Source organism: Elgaria multicarinata, chromosome 10 (genome assembly GCF_023053635.1).
Source record: "Elgaria multicarinata webbii isolate HBS135686 ecotype San Diego chromosome 10, rElgMul1.1.pri, whole genome shotgun sequence".
Classification (NCBI taxonomy): domain Eukaryota; kingdom Metazoa; phylum Chordata; class Lepidosauria; order Squamata; family Anguidae; genus Elgaria; species Elgaria multicarinata.
In genome coordinates, this window is record NC_086180.1 from 3019846 (window position 1) to 3037343 (window position 17498).

General features: G+C 47.9%; 1 protein-coding gene across 1 annotated transcript in view; it reads right to left on the minus strand.

The window, feature by feature from the left end:
* The window catches only part of ADISSP (adipose secreted signaling protein), an 80781-nt gene extending 63807 nt beyond the window's left edge, over positions 1–16974 (minus strand). The window contains exon 1 of the mRNA XM_063136059.1: positions 16930–16974. The gene's annotated coding sequence lies outside the window, so the exon portion shown is untranslated. The remainder of the gene's footprint in view (positions 1–16929) is intronic.
* Positions 16975–17498: the final 524 nt, after the last annotated feature.

A 17498-nucleotide genomic window follows, 5' to 3' on the forward strand; every position in this document is an offset into this window, starting at 1 on the left:
TGGAAGGTCAGGGCTCCGAGCATCTCGCCAAAACACCACCTGGGGCGTCTACGGCGGAGGGAGGAAGCGTAACCTAGAAAGGCAACAAAAGGGCTCTCACTTGTCATGCAGGCTCTTTGCTAGCCCCTGAGGAGGGACAAAACCCCACAGCGGGTTCTTGATCTAGTTCTTGATCTAGTTCTTCGGAAAACCAGCGCCTGCAGGTGTGTTTGAGAAGAATGCAGAGAAGGGAGGCTAACCCACTTCCTCTTCTTCATCAAGGTCACCTTAAAAGATTCAGAAAGCTTCTGGTTTCCTAAGCCCTTTTCCACAGGGTGCGTTTCCTCCAGTTCCAGGATCTGTCAAACTCAGGAAAAGAGACAGACAGACTGCAAAGCTACGTCACAGGGACCAGCGTTCTCACCTCCGCGCTTTCATCATTTGCATCATCAGAGTCTGCAGTGATGCCGGAATTAGCCAGACTGTTAAGATAAACCCTAGGAAATTGCCTTAGGCCAAGTCTGTCTGCCTAGCGGTGTCTCCTCTAGACTGACTCCAAGGTCTCCAGCGGAGGGTTTTTCCCCAGCATGACCTGGAAATGTCAGGATGGAACATGGGATCTTCTGCGTGCAAAGCGGAAGCTCCTATTGCCTTGTTCCCAAACCATCATTTGAAGTGGGTTTGCAAACCATAGTTTGGAGGCAATCCAGTTGCAGGTTTTAGCACTACCCAGAGTCTGCGCTGTTCCGTCCTCATCGCAAACCAAGGATACAGAGACAGAGCAGGTCAGAATGAAGAAGGGCTGGAAAAGCTCTGGAACGTACACGATACACTTCCGGATCCGTTCCACATAGATCAGGCTTCCTCAACCCTCTAGATGTTCTGAACTTCAACTCCCATCAGTCCCAGCTGACACACCCAAACATCAGGAATACTGGGAACTGTAGTTCAAAACAATGGAGTGCACCAGACATAGAGTCATTACTGCAAACGATCGACACTTTTCAAGGGTCTTTTAAATGTGGGTTTGACTACCCTTCTCATCTCATGTTTAAAAATGTGGAGCAGGAAGGCTTCCAATTCATGTTATCATGAATGCAAAGCAAAAGGGGGGGCATTATTCTAGGTTAGCAGCATACAAAAGGTAGGATCTTACGCAGGCGAGATTAATGGACTGGATTACTTCTCCACTGAGAATCTGCAGACACAAAGAATCCCAAAACCAAAGTTGGAAATAGTGCTGAGAAATCTTGGCTTTCAGACTGAATTGCAATTTTGAAAAAGGAAGCCCGTTCCTAGGCCTCGTGGGAAGTGTTAGTTTGCCTGCCAAGGGTGACAATTCTTTCACCAAGACTCACACCGCTGGGCCTGTCCACGCGGCCGCAGGCCTTTGAACATCACCGCAGCACTGCGGGAGAAATTCAGAGAGAACCTGGCCTCATGACAATACTGCAAAGTTTTTAAAAGTATTTAAGAAGAGGCTGAAACAAAGATTGATGCAGCATCTGCCCTTTTAATACCTTGCCCTCAACAATGAAAGGGGCATTAATGATAATTCAGAAGCATCCAAGACCTACTTAAATCTGAGCCACTCAGGAATGCATGAAGCAGATCCTACATTTGGCAATGCCTCTGAGCATGTATAAAACACATCTCAGTCCCAACCAGTTATATGGGTTTCCCAGTGACCTAAATCTATTGGCATCTAAATTAGCACTTCTGACAGCTGAATTAGCATTTCTACACTGGTTCCCAAAACTAAAAATCACACTATGTTAATTTCATGTGCTGTACAAAGATCTCAGGGTTTGTTTTTCCAATAGCCAAGAGTATTTGGAATGATGTTTGATAATAGGGGAAAACTCTCACTTAATGTTGTTTAAATGATTTATTCCTACTAATTTTAAGTTTTACATGAAAATTATGTTTACTGGAATAATTGTAAACATTTTAAAACATGACAAGCACACGCCTTCTTGCCTTGTTTAAAGTCTAAGGGGAAAACTAAGACTTTAAAAACTGTTGACATTAATTCTAGTATGCCCCAAATGCCGAGAATTTACATCTGAAATCGTGCAGCCACCTACCTAGGAGTAAGCACCACTGTCCTCAATGGAACTTACTTCCGAGTAGACATGTACAGGATTGCACAGCAAACATATTACATATGTATGCATACTTCCTAATGAGAGTCACGTAAAACAAAAAGACAATAAAACTCCCACATTTGACTGGGACTGTATCCATTCATTATGGGGCTAATTAAAACATTAGGGAACAATGTGTTTTTTAAGAACTGGAAAATGTTCCATGGGAAAATGAAACAGCAGAAGTTTTTTTGTGTGGAAAAGTTTTCATTTTGGAAAACACTCTATCCCACATCACTCACTCCCACACGTAAGAAAACAACAAGAGCCCTGATGCTGGATCAGACCAAGGCCATAGCTAGACCTAAGTTTTATCCCTGGATCGTCCAGGGGTCAAACCTGTTCACCTAGGTGACACACAGGGGATCCAGTGATCAGGCAGGGGTGAACCCTGGATGATCCCAGGATAAACCTTAGGTCTAGCTGTGGCCCAAGAGTCCATTTTACCCAGTATTCGGTTCACGCAGTGGCCAACCAGCTGCCCACGGGAAACCCACAAGCAAAACAGCAGCTTCGCACCCATGTTCCCCAGCAACTGGTTTACATAGGCTTACCGCCTCTGATACTGGAGGTAGCACATGGCCATGAGGACTAGTAGCCATGGATAACCTATTTCTCCAGGAATTTCGTGAAGCCCCTTTTCATAGAATAGTAGAATTGGAAGGAGCCTATAAAGCCATTCAGTCCAACCCCCTGCTTATTGCAGAAATCTACTTTAAAGCATCCCTGACAGATGGCTGTCCTGCTGCCTCTTGAAGACCTCTAGTGTGGGAGAGCCCACAACCTCCCTAGGTCAAGGATTCCATGGTCATACTGCTCTAAAAGTCAGGAAGGTTTTCCTGATGTCCAGCCGGAATCTGGCTTCCTTTAACTTGAGCCCGTTATTCCGTGTCCTGCACTCTGGGAGGATCGAGAAGAGATCCTGGCCCTCCTCTGTGTGACAACCTTTCAAGTCCTTGAAGAGTGCTATCATGTCTCCCCTCAATCTTCTCTTCTCCAGGCTAAACATGCCCAGTTCTTTCAGTCTCTCTTCATAGGGCTTTGTTTCCAGACCCCTGATCATCCTGGTTGCCCTCCTCTGAACACGCTCCAGCTTGTCTGCATCCTTCTTGAATTGTGGAGCCCAGAACTGGACGCAATACTCTAGATGAAGCCTAACCAGGGCCGAATAGAGGGGAACCAGTACCTCACGTGACTTGGAAGCTATACTTCTATTAATAGCATTTGCTTCTTTCACAGCTGCATCACACTGTTGGCTCATAGTCAGCTTGTGATCTACAACAATTCCAAGATCCTTCTCGCTTGTAGTATTGCTGAGCCATCTATATTGGTGGCCATTACTATTTCTTGCGATAGCTAATTCAACAGTTTAACTACATGCTGTGTGAAGAAGCACCGTCATTGATCTGTCCTGAACTTGTTGGGTTCTTGTATTATGGGAGAGGGAAAAGAATATCTCCCTATCCACAATCTCTGAACCATGCCTAATTTTGTACACCTCCCCTCAGCCCCCTTTTTTCCAAGCTAAGCAATCTCAACTCATAGGGGAGATGCTAAAGCCCCTTGATCATTTTAGTTGCCCTTTTTTTATATAATATCCTTTTTTTTATGGTGCAGTGTGGTCGCAGAGCAGTAAAGCAGCAGTTTCGGCAGCTGAAACTCTCCCCACGGCCTGAGTTCGATCCCAGCGGAAGCTGGTTTCAGGCAGCCAGCTCGGGTCGACTCAGCCTTCCATCCCCCTGAGATCAGTAAAATGAGTACCCAGTGAGCTGGGGGAAAGGCAATAATGGCCAGGGAAGGCAACGGCGAACCACCCCGCTATAAGGCCTGCCGAGAAAACGTCAGCGAAAGCTGGCGTCCCTCCAAGAGTCAGTAATGACTCACTGCTTGTACGAGAGGGTGGTCGCACCATAGATTTGTATAATAAGAAGCGTATGACCTTGGTAGTAATATTTTCAATTCCTTTCCTAATTATGCCTAACCTGGAGATTGCCTGTTTCACAGCAGCTGCACACCAGGTCGCCGTTTCCACTTTGCTGTCCATAACCCTAAGATCCCTTTCTTGGTCAGTCATTGAGCACAGATCCCATCGGCTTAGGAACTTGGAGCGGGATTTTCGGCCCCAACGTGCATCACGTTACGCTTGCTTACGCTGAACCGCATTCGCCATCCGGATGCCTGCTCTCCCAGCTTGGAGAGATCCTTTTGGAGCTCCTCACAATCCCTCCCCTCTTCTAGTTCAACAAAAAGACACCGAATGAGCTCTTGAACATGCAAGTAACAGTCCTGTGGGGAAAGGGAAGTCAGATCGCTCTCTGGGGGGCACCCCAATATTACCTACTGCGTTTCCTTATCTGTTGAAATACTGAAAAGGCAGAGCCATGATAACTAAATGGAACCTCCAGGCACAGAGGCAGTATACCTCTAAATATGACTTCCATGGACACACACACACCCCAGCCCAGAAATTCAACAGCAGCAACCCCTCTCCAGCTGCAAATTCAGCTGATGGAGGCGGGGCATGCTGCTGGCTGGCTGTATACTCTGCCCAATTTGGAGATAGCTTTTGGAACTCAGTCCAATGTCCACAGCACAGGCCTACACATTTGGGAATGGTTTGGGTTGTACGTCATAAGGTGGAGCTTCTGCACAAATCTTAGCCTCAGCCATCCCAGGACTTCAGGCAGATTCACCCATGCCTGACCGTCTTAAGTTAGCACTCCACAATGCAGATCCCTTGCCTTCGGCCTCCTTACCGACACCTCTGTGACCTGGAGAGAATGTTTTACACCCGGAATGCGCCGGCCGTGGCTGCTGCTTTTTTCCTGCATTCTGCAAAGACGTCTCTGCCAGGGTCTCCGACTGCCACCCGCCTCCCACAGCTAGCACTTTCTGAGCTGTTCTCCTGCGGATAATAAACATTCCCCTGGGAGAGGTAGATTCATTGTGTAAACAGACAAGCACAGCCGGAGAGGCTGGCAAAGAAAGGAAAGGGAAAGAAAAGGAATCGAGGCAATTAAGAACGAGACTTGGGTCAGCTCCAGGGCTCTGACATCCACCTGACTGGACTGAGGCTTCCATGAGAGGCTTTAGGAAGCTGCAGCTGAGGTCAGCGGCACCAGCAGCCTGACACACGTGTGCCCTGCCTCACTGCGTGGGCTGCACCCAAAACGTCGCTTTTCCACCCCTTCCCCTTTGCGGTGCTCAACAAGTCAACCGAAAGAGCTTGGAACAGGCCGGCAGGAAGCTCAGGGCTGACGGAAGAGAGGGCTTTAGCACAGGATTCCACTACTCCGAGAAGGGGCCAAAGAGCTTAAAGAAAGGTGGGATGAGACAAATCCCCAGGGGAGATCTATCAATAGCAGATGTCTCTGAAGGCGGTGGGTTTTCCTCCGCTGGAGGTATCTAAGCAGAGGCAGGACGGGCCTCCGTCGAGGATGCTGTGGCGGCATCCAGAACTGCAGAGCCTACGCTGAGCAGGGGGTGAACTAGATGATCTCCAAGACACCTTCCAACTCAATGATTTTATGAGCCATAGTAGCTGAAGAGACACTGGAACACCAGGCACTAAGGGCGGGGGGAGGCCATTAACTTCATGGCCCCCCTTGTGGATATCTCAGGGGCATCTGGGGTGTGGGGGCAAAACACAGCTCTGTAAAGGAAGGACATTTGGACTGACTCTGAAGAACTTCCTGCAGCCTTTCCAGAACTTTTTTTTTGGGGGGGGAGTGGGGGGAGCACAAAACAACCAACATAATCAAAGAAAAACGCTTTGAGAGAAGATTTTCATTAAACCTTACTGTACCCAATAATTAAGACAATGCCATTAGAAACCCATGAATACATTGCTCGATGCCTTCCCTATCTTCAGTTGTCTACGCTCTGGTAACCTCCAAGTCAGATTACTGCAATGCGCTCTACGTGGGGCTGCCTTTGGAGACGGTTCAGAAGCTGCAGCCTGTGCAAAATGCAGCGGCCAGATTGGTAAGAGGGACCAAAAGGTTTGAGCATATAAGACCCACTCTGGCCCACTTGCACCAGCTGCCTGTATGTTTCCGAGCCTGATTCAAGGTGCAGGTTTTAACCTATAAAGCCTTACATGGCTTGGGACCGCAATACCTGATGGAACGACTTTTCGGACATGAACCTACCCTTTCACTGCGCTCTGCATCTAAGGTCCTCCTCCGGGTGCCTACTCCGAGGAAAGCGCAGAGGACGGCAACAAGGGAGAGGGCCTTTCCTGTGGTGGCCCCACAATTTTGGAACGATCTCCCCAATGAGGCCCGCCTGGTGCCAACATTGTTATCTTTTCGGCGCCAGGTTAAGACTTTCCTTTTCTCTCAGTCGTTTAACAGCATATGCTGAGTTTTAACTGACTCCAAAACCAGCTTTGGCCTGGCTGAGTGTTTAAAAATTGTTTTAAATGTTAGCTGTTTTTATGTTTTTGTTTTTAAATTTTGTACATTGATTTTTAATGTTCAGTCTTTTTAATCTAATCTTTGTAAACCGCCTTTAGAGCTTCGGCTATGGGGCGGTATATAAATGTAAAAAATAAATAAACTCCCAGCATTCTCAACCAGCACGTCCAATGGCCCTCAACTTCAACACATCCGGAGGGCACCAGGTTGGGGAAGACTGGTGTAGACAATACTGAGGCAGACAGACCAAGAGCCTGGCCTTAGCGCAAGGCCGCTGTCCTGCGTCCCCATGCCAAGACCGGCTTGCCCGGTGAGAAGGTGGCAACGCTAGCCAGCTCGACCAGTTCCCACCCAACGAGAGGTTGGGGAAAAGATCCCCCGAGAAAACGCAATCCACAACCCGTCCAGCTTGAAGAAATTAAGCCCGACGCAGACAGAGGCCTGTGCCCACCCCATCTCTCCTTCTCCCTCACAGAACGGAAATCACGCTCTTCATGCCAGACTATGAGCTTAGACACAGCCTTCCTCAACCGGGGGGGGGGGGGCGCTCCAGATGTGTTGGACTACAACTCCCAGAATGCCCCAGCCAGCTCTGCTGGCTAGGGCATTCTGGGAGTTGTAGTCCAACACATCTGGAGCGCCCCCCCCCCCCCCCGGTTGAGGAAGGCTGGCTTAGAGGGAAGGAATTCCGCTACACGCTCAAGAGATCACGTTCAGGGATTCCAAAACTGTGATCTTCCCGCAGCAGGAGAAGAAGAGGAAGAAGAAAAAAACGGAGAGAAAGAGGGGACACCGCCATGTCCAACTGGTCTCTAGCTCAGATGGCTTTTTGAGGGGACGGGACAAATTAAGAAGAGGAGGAAGAAGAGGAGTAGAGCTGTATTATTTCTATTAGGCAAAAGCAGCAAGGGGGGAACACCCACATATTTCCTTTCCCCAACCTGGTGCCCTCCAGGTTTGTTGGACTACAATTCCTATAGTTTCCAGCCAGCACTACACGGTCCGATACATCTACACACACACTCAAAAGGGAAGTTTCGGCAAGTTCGGGGAAACCAAGGTTTGCAGGAGTACAATTTTTTAAAATAAAATCCTAAGTAGGGAACACACGCGTACACAAGCAAGAACACCCCAATAAGAACGGAGCATGCTCAATACTCACAAAACACTGGATGTCTGTGGGGAGCATGGGAAATGGGGGCAGAATGGAGTAACCTGGGAGCGAACTTGGCTGGCTGGAACCCTCCACATGCTGCAACATTCTGTTGCCGTGCCCACTTTTACCTCTCAATACCAGATGCTGCAGACCAACAACTGGAGAAAGACACCAAGCTCATGACGTGCTTAAAAGCTTCCGGGGTGGGGTGGGGTGGAGAGGACATCTGATTGGGCACAGCTGGAACCAGAACACCTGGCTGGGCGGGTCTCTTGGCCTGACGGATCAAAGCCACTGTTACGTTCTACTCTGTGCAGGTCACCACTGAGACGTACTCCTGCAACTTAGCACTTAGGCCTTCGGTACCTGGACGCAGCAGCCCGCCCTGCGCTTGGTCAATTTAGAGGTACGCTGCCTCTGTGCATGGAGGCTTTGTTCAGAGGAGAGCTGTTGACTGAGCTCAGCTCCGCATCTCATCCTTTTTGAAAGTGAAGCTGAGCCAGTGGCTGTCGCTACACCACGGCAGCAAAACCCCGTAAGTTAATTACGTATTTCACGAAGTAGGACTTCTCTTTATGCTGACCTGAATCTCCTGCGCATCGATGTCACGATGGGCATCAGTTTAGAGTTCTCTCTGCATGAGGCGTTGTTGTATAAGCCTCTGAAACAAGCCCCCTTTCATCTGTTGTTGGGTTTTTATGTGTTATTCCTAAAAGAAAAGAGGCCCAAATGCCTTCCCCAACCTGACACCCTCCACACGTGTTGGACAACATCAGCTTAGAGAAGGCACTTTTAGACTCCCCGTGCTGAGGAGGTTCTCCAGACTGTTGGTAAACCTGGCTCCTCTTTTCAGCCCCGTCCACCCAAGGGAAGCAGGTGAGCAAACGCTCTGAACCTTGTCCTAGAGCGATCCTGAGTTCAACAAAGCTTACTCCTGGATAAGCGGGTACAGAACGGCATTCTTAAGCTTTTAATCTTCCCCTTAGACAGGCGAGCTTAAGGGATCAATTAGGATGCCTTCCTCTTCTTTGGGGAGAAGGGGTTAACTTCCATCTACAATGCTAAGGTGACCATATGGAAAAGAGGACAGGGCTCCTGCATCTTTAACAGTTGAATTGAAAAGGGAATTCCAGCATGTGTCTTTTGAATGCATGCAGCACCTGGTGAAATCCCCTCTTCATCACAACAGTTAAAGCTGCAGGAACACTGCCCTCTTTTGAATCTGGTCACGCTAGCATAGCTCCTTCAGCTTTAATTGTTGTAAGGAAGAGGGAAATTCACCAGGTGCTGCATGCATACAAGTGACACCAGCTGAAATTCCCTTTTCTACAAAGCTGTTAAAGATATAGAAGCACTGTCCTCCTTTTCATAGAATCATAGGATAGCAGAGTTGGAAGGGGCCTACAAGGCCATCGAGTCCAACCCCCTGCTCAATGCAGGAATCCACCCTAAAGCATCCCTGACAGGTGGTTGTCCAGCTGCCTCTTGAAGGTACCTCTAGTGTGGGAGAGCCCACAACCTCCCTAGGTAACTGGTTTCATTGTCGTACTGCTCTAACAGTCAGGAAGGTTTTCCTGATGTCCAGCCGAAATCTGGCTTCCTTTAACTTGAGCCCGTTATTCCGTGTCCTGCACTCTGGGAGGATCGAGAAGAGATCCTGGCCCTCCTCTGTGTGACAACCTTTCAAGTATTTGAAGAGTGCTCTCATGTCTCCCCTCCATCTTCTCTTCTCCAGGCTAAACATGCCCAGTTCTTTCAGTCTCTCCTCATAGGGCTTTGTTTCCAGACCCCTGATCATCCTGGTTGCCCTGGTCTATTCTATCTAGGAGCAGCTGGCGTGTGTGTGTGTGTGTGTGTGTGTGTGTGTGTGTAGCCTCTCAGCCCCATTTACCCAAGGGACCAATACCTTCGTTCCACCTTACTCACAATTCACAGGCAGCCTTCAGAAGGCAAGCTGGGCAAAAGAGCTTAAGAAAGGGGGCTGCAACGCGTTCTTAGCAAGATGGCTGACGAAACAAACCAAGCCTTGTTCAGGGGCGCTTGAAGCCATTGCCTGGTGGCCCCTGAACGGCAACCCTTCTGCACACACCCCCTCCGCTTACCAGCGATGCTTCCTGGTCGTGACTCCGAACTTTTTTTAGTGTTGGCCGCTGTAAAGAAGCCAAACTCCATTTTAAACATTATAATAAAAGGAATTGAGGACAGACCTGCTAGTATCATACGGACTACATACAAATCTATGGTGTGACCGCACTGAGAATACTGTGTACTGCCCAGGGAGCTTTGGCTGTTAGGCGGTATAAAAATGCAATAAATGAAAATAAATAAATAAATAAATAAATTACAGTTTTGGTCACCACACCTAAAAAAAAAGATGTTGCAGAGCTGGAAAAAGGGCACAAAAGGGCAACTAAAATGATCCAGGGGCTGCAGCATCTCCCCGATGAGGGAAGGTTACAACAGCTGGGATTGTTCAGCTTGGAAAAACGGAGGCTGAAGGGGAGACATTTATTTATTTATTTATTTATTTATTTATTGCATTTCTATACCGCCCAATAGCCGAAGCTCTCTGGGCGGTTTACAAAATTAAAACAATTCAAGTATAAAATGGCAGTGTAAAACCATAATAAAAAACACAATACAAAATGCAATATAAAAGCACAAACCAAGATAAAAACAGCAGCAAAGCAAAGAATGCAAATTTAAAATAGCAAAGTTAAAATTAATTTATAGAATGTTAAAATGCTGGAAGAATAAAAAGGACTTCACCTGGCATCTAAAAGAATATAATGTAGGTGCCAGGCGAACCTCCTTAGGGAGCTCATTCCACAGCCGGGGTGCCACAGCAGAGAAGGCCCTGCTCGTCCTGGTAGCCACCTGCCTCACTTCCTTTGGCAGGGGCTCACGGAGCAGGACCCCTGAGGATGACCTTAGGGTCTGGGCAGATAGAGGCAGACATGATAGAGGTGTACAAAATTATGCATTGTTCAAAGAATGCAGGTAGGGAGACATTCTTCTTCCTCTCCCATAATACATTCTTCTTCCTCTCCCATAATACAAGAACCCGGGGTCATCCCATGAAACTGACTGGTGGGAGATTCAGGACAGATCAAAGGACGGACTTTGTGGAATTCATTAGCACAATTTGGATGGCTTTAAAAGGGGGTTGGATAAATTCCTTGAGGAGAAGGCTATCAAGTGCTACTAGTCCTGAATACTATCTGCTATCTATAGTATCAGATGCAGTGAGCCTGTACACAATGGTTGCATGGAACATGGGTGGAAGGGTGCTGTTGCACCATGTCCTGCTTGTGGGTTCCTGGCCATTGTGTGAACCGAGTGCTGGACTAGATGGACCCTTGGTCTGATCCAGCATGGCTCTTCTTATGTTCTTATCTCCAGAAAAAACAGGTTTGGCAGGTTTTAGTACCGTTTCAAAAGCCTGCCAAATCTGTTTGAGCAGAAACAACACTTTGACGAATAAGAGCATGCATGTTTCATGGGATACCATGTCTATCTCAAATCACTTCCTCCTCTTTTCAACTCAATTGGCTGTCTGCCTCCAGCCTAAACCTAATGAAAAAAGGGTAACTGAAAGTTTTGTAATATCATTAAGGGAAGGAAAAGGAGAACAGGGATGTTCAGCTACATGAATGATAGTGTTAAACAGGACTGGATTGCAGCCAAATCCAGTATACATGACCTTGTCGATAGAGTTACAAAGCTCTAGTTAACCTACAGAACTATGCACAAACATGAGCTGACCCATTATCTTAACTGCCTGTCCTGGTTAGGCCTCATCTAGAGTATTACGTCCAGTTCTGGGCTCCACAATTCAAGAAGGACGCAGACAAGCTGGAGCATGTTCAGAGGAGGGCAACCAGGATGATCAGGGGTCTGGAAACAAAGCCCTATGAAGAGAGACTGAAAGAACTGGGCATGTTTAGCCTGGAGAAGAGAAGACTGAGGGGAGACATGGTAGCACTCTTCAAAGACTTAAAAGGTTGTCACACAGAGGAGGGCCAGGATCTCTTTTTGATCCTCCCAGAGTGCAGGACACGGAATAACGGGCTCAAGTTAAAGGAAGCCAGATTCCAGCTGGACATCAGGAAAAATGTCCTGACTGTTAGAGCAGTATGACAATGGAATCAGTTACCTAGGGAGGTTGTGGGCTCTCCCACACTAGAAGCATTCAAGAGGCAGCTGGACAACCACCTGTCATGGATGCTTTAGGGTGGATTCCTGCATTGAGCAGGGGGTTGGACTCGATGGCCTTGTACGCCCCTTCCAACTCTGCTATTCTATGATTCTGCTTGGGTTACAGAAGTGCTTCTGCCTGTTGTGCAAGAGTAACAGGGCAACCGCTTGAGCTCCACTAGCACCATTTGAGTTTGCGGAATGTCACTGTGGGACACTGTCCTCAAAGACGATAACACAAACCTCCTAAATTTAAAAAAAAACAAAAGTCCTGAAAACTGCCGACACATTAATGCATTTTAGCAACCCAAAGAACTGTGCATGGTGACAACCATTGAGCAGGGGGGTGGACTCGATGGCCTTATAGGCCCCTTCCAACTCTACTATTCTATGATTCATTCGTTTCATTAAGATTTCAGCTTTTTTCCTCTTGTTGAGTCACCTTTAGTTCCATTGTCACTACTTATTAGTTCCATTTCACACAGATGTGTTTCAATGACATCAATGTATTCTCCCACACACCTGCTAGGAACAATCACATGAAAAACACAGAAACTGCTACGCTTGCCTAATATTATTTGCAAATGGCATCCATCCATTGTTACCGACAAACCTATAAAATGGAAAATTTTCTGCAGAAAAAGAAAACTTTCCATCCTGGAATGTTTTCCATGGAAAATTTTCCACCTGACATGATTTATTAAAGCTGCTGCAGATATGGCACCAGCCGTCTCCAACCACGCTCTCTCCAATTCTGTTGGGCAACTCCCACTATCCCCCAGTGCTGTGATCCAATACATCCGGAGAGCACCAGGTTGTAGACATTCCTGTGCAACCATGCTGCATAGATGCCATCTGCCAAAGCAAGCAACATGCTCACCACATTTGCTCACCAGATATGCCGGTCCAAATGCAAGTTTCCTGCAATTTCCTCGCGTGTGCAGGAAACTTGGGATGCTTAAAGCAGGCCTTGCTCCATAGAAACATAAGGCCGTGTAGCACCTTAACAAGCTACGTGGCATATGCTTTCCTAGGTAACAGCTTATGTTACTTGGAGCAAAAGCCCCCAAGGAAAGAGTTTCCACCACCTCTCCAGATCCAGGGCCGTAACAGTTTAGAGGCATCTCCAAACAACGGACCTCAAAATGCTTCTTTGCAGTTCCCACTAAAAGCTTCCAGTCCTCCACATCACTGAGAAGAAGAGAGATGTACTGCTCACCTTCTTCCTTCAAAAGATTTTGTGAAGTAGAGCTCTCAACTGTTAAACAAATCAATTTATTTAATTTGAATATAATTGCATATTACACAAAAGCTCAGTGCTCACTGAATAGGTTAATAAAGGCTATCAATCACTGTTAGAAAGCAAAGGACATCTTTAATGTTTCTCTCTCTCTCTCTCTCCCCCATGCACAGCAAACAAAAGAATTATCTTTTTTCTTGGAGGGACCACTGACTCATGAGATAATTCCACCAAGGGCTGCAGCTTCCATACCACTGTTGTGCAGTAATCAGAGAGCCAAAACAGCTGCAAATAGAATGTCACAACTCTCAACCTCTCTCTGTTTTGATTACAGCAATTTAATCAACTGATGCTTTGGTTGATTAATCTACTGATTAAAGGTTGTGTTCCCATTAAGAGTACATGGAATCTGCCTTATCCCTGTGCCAAGTTACAATACAAAACATCACCACAACAACAGAATTACTTGTTTATTGATTCTTCCACCCAACGCATGACAACGCCTGTAAAATTTATTTGAGACTAACTGCAAAGAAGCATATTTGTTTCACCATCCCCACAGAACCACATTCCGATCCAATCTTCTTTCCTTTAGGTGTTCCTATTGACTTAGGAAACTCAGATGTACTTTCTTAACCCTTTCTCCCACCCCACTCTGGGCCCTTGAAGTCTCTCTCTGAATGCAAGGACAGGAGTCAAGAGAAGGGAGCCAGTGAGAGCTCCGGTCGGAATATGGAACAAAACAGATGTCAGGATTTGGCCCCGAACCGGGAGCCACAGCACGCCTGTTTGGACTGACAGGCACAGTGGGGAGGCTGAACTGCACCAAATTCAGTCACGGGGACAGGAGCAGGGGGCAGCAAGTTTCAGTGCAAGAGGACCATCCGTAGGTCTTCCCTCCCCCACCCCACGTATCCTTGGAGGGGAGAAGGCAAGCAGCAGGTGTTCATGTAAGACAGGAACAAGGAAAGGAAAACTCGCATAGGAGAAAAGGGAGCAGAACAGGACAGCGAGCCGCCTGGCAACCGCCCTCATTCGTGAAGGCAGACTCCTAATGGGCCCGTTCAGAAGACACTTTAAACCACGGCTGTAACCACAGCGGTTAAGCCAGAAAGCCTGGCCGTGTTTAGAGGACTCCTTAAACCATGGCGGTTAAGCCAGAAAGCCAGGCTGTGTTCCGAAGACACCATAAACCATGGCTTTAACAATGGCGGTTAAGCCAGAAATCCAGGCCGTGTTCTGAAGACACCTTAAGCCATGGCAGTTAAGCCAGAAAACCAGGCCATTTTCAGAAGACACCTTAAACCATGGCTTTATCCATGGTGAATAAGGGTTTTTGCTTTATTCACCATCATTAAAGCCGTGACAGGGCTCCTGTATCTTTAACAGTTGTATTGGAAAGGGAATTTCAGCAGGTGTCATTTGTATAGATGGGGATCCTGGTGAAATTCCCTCTTCATCACAACAGTTAAAGCTTCAGGTGCCATGCCCTCTTTCAAATCTGGTCACTCTAGTATAGCTCCTGCACTTTAACTGTTGTGATGAAGAGGGAATTTCACCAAGTTCCCCATATATACAAACGACACTTGCTGAAATTTCCTTTTCAATACAACTGTTAAAGATACAGGAGCCCTGTCCTCCTTTCCATAGGGTCAGCCTACATAATTTAACTATGCGCTGTGTGAAGAAGTTTCTTCCTTTTATTTGTCCTGGATCTCCCAGAACTTTGATAGGCCAGCTAATAATAAAGAACAGCAGTGGGAGAGGGGGTCTCTGAAGCCCCAAAGCAACTATGAGACGGAAAGGGGGCAAAAGAAAAAGGAAACAAACCTAACTGGAAACAAACCCAGTGAATAAAGATCCAGTGAATAAAGACCCCTCCCCACTCCCCCACCTTATAATAACAGTGTGTTGCCTGAACCAGGCCATTGTATGGCACGAGTTTCAGTAAGCTTCCCCTGCAGTGAAAAGTGGTTTGTTGAAGACTTTTATATTGCATGCTTTATTCTTTGGTTTGCTTGAGACTTCTTTGAGAAAGGTGTTTTTAAAGTAGGGCGACCCTATGAAAAGGAAGACAGGGCTCCTGTATCTTTAACAGCTGTATTGAAAAGGGAATTTCAGCAGGTGTCATTTGTATATGGGGGGAACCTGGTGAAATCCTCTCTTCATCACAACAGATGCCCTGCCCTCTTTTAAATCTGGTCACTCTAGTATAGCTCCTGCACCTTTAACTGTTGTGATGAAAAGGGAATTTCACCAGGTTCTACATATTTTTATTTGTATCCCACCTTTTGCCCAATGCTGGGCCTCAAGGCGGCCTTACAAAGTTTAAAACGTACATTGGGGTGGGTGGGAAACAAAACCATAAACGTTTAAAATACACAACAAAATTATAAGACATTAACATAGATGGAGGGCCAGATTATTCTCCAAAGGCCTGCTGGAACAAAATAATTTTAGCCTGCTCCCGAAAGCCCCTCAAGGAGGGAGCCAGCCTAGCTTCCCTGGGAAGAGAGTTCCAGAGCACCGGAGCAGCCACCGAGAAGGCCCTCTCCCGTGTTCCCACCAAGTGCGCCTGTGAAGATGGTGGGACTGAAAGAAGGGCTTCTCCAGAAGATCTCAAAGCACGGGCAGGCTCATAAGGGAGAATATGGTCTTTCAAATAACCTGGACCCGAGCCATATAGGGCTTTATAGGTCATAACCAGCACTTTGAATTGTGCCCGGAAACAGACTGGAAGCCAGTGGAGCTGTTTTAACAGGGGAGTTGTGTGCTCCCTGTAACCAGCCCCGGTCAACAATCTGGCTGCAGCTCTTTGAACCAGCTGGAGTTTCCGAACACTCTTCAAAGGCAGCCCCACGTAGAGCGCGTTACAGTAATCCAATCGGGATGTAACTAAGGCACGGGTCACCGTGGCCAGGTCCGACATCTCTAGGAACGGGTGCAGCTGGTGCACTAGCTTTAACTGTGCAAATGAACTCCTAGCGACCACCAAAACCTGGGCATCCAGGCTCAGGGCTGAATCCAGAAGTACTGCACACCTGTGTTTTCAGGGGGAATGTAACCCCATCCAGCGCAAGCTGAATCCCTATTCCCTGATCTGCCTTTCGACTGACCAGGAGCACCTCTGTCTTATCTGGATTAAGCTTCTATTTGTTCTCCCTCATCCAATCCATTACCACCAACAAACACCAGTTTAGCACAGAAACTGCTTCCTTGGAATTGGGTGGAAAGGAGTAGTAGAGTTATTGCATATATTTGCATATATACGAATGACACCTGCTGAAATTCCCTTTTCTATGCAACTGTTAAAGATACAGGAGCCCAGTCCTCCTTTCCATAGGGTCACCCTACTATAATAAAGTTATAATAACTGTGCAACTGTTCAAGATACAGGAGCCCAGTCCTCCTTTCCATAGGGTCACCCTACTATAATAAAGTTATAATAACTGTGCAACTGTTCAAGATACAGGAGCCCAGTCCTTCTTTCCATAGGGTCACCCTACTATAATAAAGTTATAATAACTATGCAACTGTTCAAGATACAGGAGCCCAGTCCTCCTTTCCATAGGGTCACCCTACTATAATAATTAATAACAATTATGTCAAAATACGGAGCAGCCACGATGCTTAACGGCGCCCCGAGCCAGCCCTGCCCCTCCCAAATCATTCCCTCCCCGCTGTCAAGACTTGAGACTGCACGCTCCGCGGGGCAGGGACCCCCTTTGGGGGCATTCCGCGAGGGCGGGGCATGTGGGCGGGGCCGGGAGAAAGAGGCCCGCAGGGACTCACCTGGCTCCGCTCGCACCTGTCCTGGCGCCACCTGGCTGCTCTGGCCGGGCTCTGGCAACGCGGGCGCCCAAGCTGCCTCCTCCGCCCAACGGGCGCCCCGCCCCGCCCCGCTGCCATTGGGCCTTGCGACAAAGAGGCAGGCCCCGCCCTCCTCCGCGCGCATCCCTATTGGCGGCAGCCGCATCCTACAGGGGAGGGGGAGGGGGAGGAGGCGGGGCCTCGCGAGTGACGCCAAGCAGGAAAAGAAAGCGGAGGGCGTAGGCGGGGCCAAAGCCGGGCGGCTCAGCCAATAGGGACGGAGGGCGGGAAAGGCGGCAACTGCCTTCCCCAACCTGGCGCCCTCCCGTTGCCTTGGACTGGAGGATGCAGTCCAACACATCTGGAGCGCCCCAGGTTGAGGAAGGCTGGTGTAGGGGGGGGGGATCCTGGACTTACCGGCTTCTGGAAGGACGTCGCGGCCGCACGTGCACTCCAACGAAAAGTTAAGGGGGGGAAACAAACCCGATCCCGCTTTCCCCACCCTCAATGGGCATGGAGCACCTGAAGAACTCCATGCACGTCCCCGCTTC